A 5,858-nucleotide genomic window follows, 5' to 3' on the forward strand; every position below is an offset into this window, starting at 1 on the left:
TTCTCTCTCTCTCCTCCGAGGATCTTGCAATGCATAAGTTGGCTTGCTTGATGGTGTCTCACAGGTCCCTTGGGCTCTGTTCATTTTCTTCAGTCACTTTTCTTTCTGTTCCTCAGACTCAATACTTTCCATAGTCCTATATTTGAACTTGTGGATTCTTTCTTCTGCCTGCTCAAATCTGCAAATCTTTGAATTCAAATCTTTAATCCTTTTAATGAATTTTTCATTTCAGTTATTACACTTTTCAGCTACAGAATTTCTTTTTGCTTTCTTTTTAGTTTTTCTCTCTTTATTGATATTTTCATTTTTTTCATACATTGTTTTCTTGACTTTTTCCATGTTTTCCTTTAGTTCTCTGAACATCTTTAAGATGGTTCTTCTAAAACCATTGTCTAGTAGGCTCACTATCTGATCATTCTCTGGGACAGTTTCTGTTGGTTTATTTTTTCCCCTTTGAATGAGCCTTCCTGTCTGTTAATATTAGTTTTTTATTATAGTTAGTAGTAGTTCTAGAGTAAACTTGAGAATTGCTTAACTTTTTCAAGCTTCTGTTTCCTCATATGTCAGATGGGAATTGTGACTTTTTATTAATTCAACAAATATTTGTTGAGCTCCTCCTGTGACATTCTTTCCACTGAGAAATGGGATCTCCACTTGAATATGGGCTCTGTGACTGATTGACCAAATAGCATATGTCAGAGATGACACTGCACCAGTCTCTAGGTCAGACTTTAAGAAAATGTCATTCTAGCTTATTTCAGTTAACATAATTTTCTCCAAGCTTATTCATGTTGCTGTGAATGGCAGAATTTCATTCTTTTTTAGTAGAACGTAGAATAGTGGTTACTAGAGACTGGTAAAAGGAGGGGGAAGAGGGATGGAGAGAGGGTTGTCAATGGATACAAAATTGTAGAGAGACAAGAAGAATAAGATCTATGTTCTATAGCAATATAGGGAGACTATAGTCAACAATAAATTATGGTATAACTTCAAGTAGCTAATTGAGAGGATTTTGAATGTTCTCAACACAAAGACATGGCAAACACTTGAGGTGATGGATACACTAAATACACTGATATGATCATTGCACACCATATAAATGTACCCAAATATCACACTGTATTTTATAAATATGTACAATTATCATGGGTCTATTGAGAAAAAATAAATTAAAAAATTTCAAAGACAGAAGTAGATTAGAGGCTACCAGAAACTGGTGGGAAGGAATAATGGGAAGTTATTACTTAATGGGTATAGAGTTTATGTTTAGAAAGATGAAAAAATTTTGGAAACAGAGGTGGTACTCACATGACGTTGTGAATGTAATTAATTCCACATAATTGTACTTTTAAAAATGCTTAAAATGGCAATCCTTACATTATATATATTTTACCACAATAAAAAAAGTAATTAAAAAAAGTTTTTAAATAGCTTTGCAACATAGTACAAAAATGCAACAGAATGCATAATATGGTAATAAATCAAGGAAGAAGGTCAAACCTTAAAAAAAAAAAAAAGAAAGAAAGAAAGAAAAGAAATTGTCATCTTTCACTTCCTTTCTCTTGGGACACTCACTCTTGGAATTCAGCCACCATGCTACGAGGAAGCCCAAGCAGCCAGTGGAGAGTCCCAAATGAAGAGGAATCAATAACCCTGGCCAAGGCCCTGGGTGAGCTTTCAATTGACAGCCAGGACCAACTTATTAGCCTTGTGAGTGAAAAATCTCAAAAGTGGATGCTTCAGCCTCCAGTCAAGCCACCACTGCTGATGCCACATGGAATAGGGAATGAGCTTTTATTTATACTATCCAGCTATCTTTTGTTAATGTGAATGTTCTTTTAATCTATTCTTTGGAACAGAAATATAATGTAAGCCAAGTACATAACTTCACATTTTCTAGTAGCTACATTACAAACAGTAAAAAAAACTGGTGAAATTAATTTTAGAGAGAAATTTGATGCATCCCAATATATCAAAAGTATTATAATTTCAACATACAGTGGAAATAAAAATTATTTATGAGATATTTTACATATTTTTTACACTATGTGTTTGAAATTTAGGGTGTATTTTACACTTATAATCATATCTCAATTCAGATGAGATCTGGCATGTTCAGGGTGGTATGGCCATAGACCACATCTCAATTCAGACTAGCCACATTTTAAATGCTCAGTAGCCACATGTGGCTAGTGCCTACTGTACTGGAGAGTATAGCCTTAGAATAAAAGGATTGGAAGGCAAACTATCCACATGTGCCTTATTTTACAGAGGAGGAACATGAGATGCAGAGGGAGGAAGTGACTCGCCCAGGGTTATGCACTTTCAGTGGTTTGAATGGTGGTCCCCCCAAAAGATATGTGCATGTCGTAATTCTTGGAACTTGTGAGTGTTATCTAATTTGGAAGAATGGTCTTTGCAAATGTTACTAACTTAAAGATCTTGAGATGAAGAGATCATCCTAGATTATCTGGGTGAGCTCTAAGTCCAATTGCCAGTGTCCTTATAAGAGATATGCAGGGGAGATTAGACAGACAGAAAAGAAGACAGACACACAGAGAAGGTGATATGGAGACAGAGTTAGATGGCAGTGATGTGGCCACAAGTCAAGGCAGCCAATGAGTGCTGACAACCACCAGAAGCTGGAGTAGGCAAGGAGCGATTCTTTTCTAAAGCCTCCAGAAGGACTGTGGCCCTGCTGACACCTTGATTTAGGGTTTCTGGCCTCCAGAACTATGACAGAATGAATCTCTATTGTTTTTAGCTAGTTCTGTAATTATTTTTTTAGGCAGCCACAGGAAATAAATATAAACAGCAACTATGAAGTCTGGACTGAAGAGACCTTGGACTCCATTCCCAGCCAGAGAAACCTGCCTCTGAAACCTCTCAGGTGGCCAGCATTCATTCCTTGATGAGCAGAGTGGACCAGGTGGGAGCTCTGGTGACCCGGAGGGCCCATGATCATCCCACAGGGGGCTGCTGCCCTTTAGTTCCATGTGGCACTGTGCCATATTGTCTTCATCTCTTGCCTCATCTACTCAAACATCCTCCTCCCTGCTCCCCCTGCATCTATCCTTTCTCCTCTATAATCTATTTTCCACGTTGTAGCCAGGATAATCTTAAAAAAAAAAGTATAAGTCACATTCGGGCAACTCCTCTGCTTCCAGCCTCTAATGGCTTCCATTCACTGGACTGAAATCCAGACACCCCTACATTTACAGTGCCCTGCGGGGCCCTGCTCCCTCCCTGATCTCATCTCATAGCTAGTCTTCCCTCTCCATCCACTCCAGCCACAGAAGTCTCCTTGCTGTTTCTCCAGCATGTGAAGCACACTGCTTCCCAGCCTCTTTGCATTTTCTGTTTTGTCTCTCTGAAACATCTCTCCCCATATAGTCCTGTGGCTCACCCCCTCACTTTATTCAGGCCTTTGCTCAGATGTCCCCCATCATAGAGGTTTTCCCTGACCACTGTCACTCTTCATTCTTTACGATGCTTTATTTTTCTTTACAGAACGAATTTCTGCATCACTAAATATGAATTTGTTAGTTGATTAGATTGTTGTCCACCTCTCATCCCCCATTAGACTATGAACTCCATGAGGGCAGGAACTTTTGTCTGGCTTATTTAACAGAGTCTGGGACAGCTCATAGTAGGTGCTCAATAAGCACTTGTTGAATGAATGAACAAATGAGTGAGTACAGGAATGCAGGCTCCATTTAGCCATATCTTTTTTCCTGGAAAAGTCAGAATTTGGATATATAGATAAAATTCTATGGCTTGTGAACTAAAAAAAAAAAAAAAATTACTGGGCTGGCTAAAAAAATGTGTTCAAGGGCCACCAGTTTGAGACCCCTGACCTACAGGGACTGGGGACCAATAGGAACCATGTTCCCCATCCTCAGATGGTGTAATCCCTCCAGGAACTAGGTGTCTCTTGGTGATCCACCAGCCCTGCAGCCCCAGTCCCTGGCGCCATGAGGTACTGTTTGTTGTTACAGACCAAAGTCATCCAGGGCACTCCGTTCAAAAGGCAGGATGTGGGCTGTGAGCTTCCAGCTCATCTGTTCAAAGGAAAAGTACTTCAGCAGCAATGTCTCCTGGGATGTTTTCCGAAGCCTCCCTGGGAGGTGATGGGGCCTCTTGAAGGACTAATAATAGACAGGCACATCCAGTTTCCTAAACATGTCAACCTTAAAAGTGAATGCTATTTTTTCCGTGTTACCTTTGAATTACTATGCAGGGGAGGGACAATTCTATTATTATAGCCACCACTCTTCACATGCTGCCAATAACGACTTACCACTCGGCAGCTTCTAGGCAAAATTGTCATAGTGGGGCCTGAGCCCCTTCAACTCTATTGTGCCCTCCTTCATCCCCCACTTCTCAGGCTCACCACTTCGTCACCTGTATGCTTTGTAGTTAGGCCTGCCAAACCACCCTTTGGCAGCGGTGTGACTGTGGGTGTGTGTCTTAATCACTGTGTGGCACCAGCCTTATCCATAATGAAAGTTACTGGATCTACATAGGATTGCTGGAGGATGAAATAAAACAGCACAAGTACCAGGCACCCATCCAGCACTTGATTTTTTTGTGTGTGACCGGTAAGGGGACCGCAACCCTTGGCTTGGTGTCGCCCACACCGCACTCAGCCAGTGAGCGCACCGGCCATTCCTATATTGAATCCGAACCCGCGGTGGCAGCGCCGCTGCGCTCCCAGCGCTGCACTCTCCCGAGTGCGCCATGGGTTCGGCCCAGCACTTGATTTTTTACCATTATTGAACACCTACTGGGCATGGGTGGGGGGAAGAGGATGCCGTCTGTAAATCTTTATTCCTTCACTCGTTCTCCCACTCACTCACTCATTCAACCAATATTTATTGGGATCTTAGGAGGCGTCAGGCACTAACGTCAGGCGCCAGTGACAGGATGGTGAGCAGCCCCCTGCTCTCACGAGTCAGATCTAGGGAAGGAGGGGTGTGGTGGTGGGGGAGGGTGTTTAGGTGCAGTTCATGGACAGGCACTAAATAACACTCAATTACAGTTAGACACTTATTATCTTTATAGTTACGCTTCCATCTTTCAGATCCCATCCAGGCTAGAGCCCCAGTTGGATATTCATGTGTCTCTACACCTCTCTGACAATTGTGAATCTCCTCTCTTAACAAAGGAAGGCCTCAGTTGCAGACACTTTGGGCAGATGACAGCACCTGGAGAGTGTTTAACAACGTAAATACCTCTTTCTATTCAAACTCAGATGGATCAAACCAGATGGAATTTTTCCTAATGGTGCAGAAATATGAACAGAATTTGTGAAAACGAGTCAGAAATGAATGAAATTGGGGGAAGTACTGATCTATTAACACCCCCCTTTTCCCATTAGCATGAGTCTCTTTGTGGAGGGGATGGACAAAAAACTAGGAGTTCTCTTCAAAACGTTCAGGCAAGCAAAGCCAAGAATCTTCGTGGTGGAGTTAGACACACATAAAATAAAGATTGCTCCTCCCCTACCGCTGCAGAACGTGTGTGCCTATGCATGTGTAAGTGTGCGGAGCCACAGGCCTTCCCGAATGAGTGACAGCGGGAGCCCATCCCTCCAGCAGACGCGTGCAGAATGACCAATGGGATGGAAGGGGTGGATGGGTACCAGGCTGTCTGCAGAGGCCGGGGTGGAAGCCCTGCACCCACCCCTCCCACCTCCACCCCCTAACCCTCGTAGGTCCTTCCGCTCGCGGTACTCCCGGGGGGCGCCAAGTTGTCATCTTCTGAACGCCAGCCGGGCCGAGGACGGGTAGGGGGCGAGGCTCAGTTCTGCAGAACGCGGGCTGCGCTCCCCGCGCCGCAGCGCTGCGGCTGAGAAC

This window comes from Galeopterus variegatus, unplaced genomic scaffold, assembly GCF_000696425.1.
Source record: "Galeopterus variegatus unplaced genomic scaffold, G_variegatus-3.0.2 Scaffold1173, whole genome shotgun sequence".
Taxonomy (NCBI): Eukaryota; Metazoa; Chordata; class Mammalia; order Dermoptera; family Cynocephalidae; genus Galeopterus; species Galeopterus variegatus.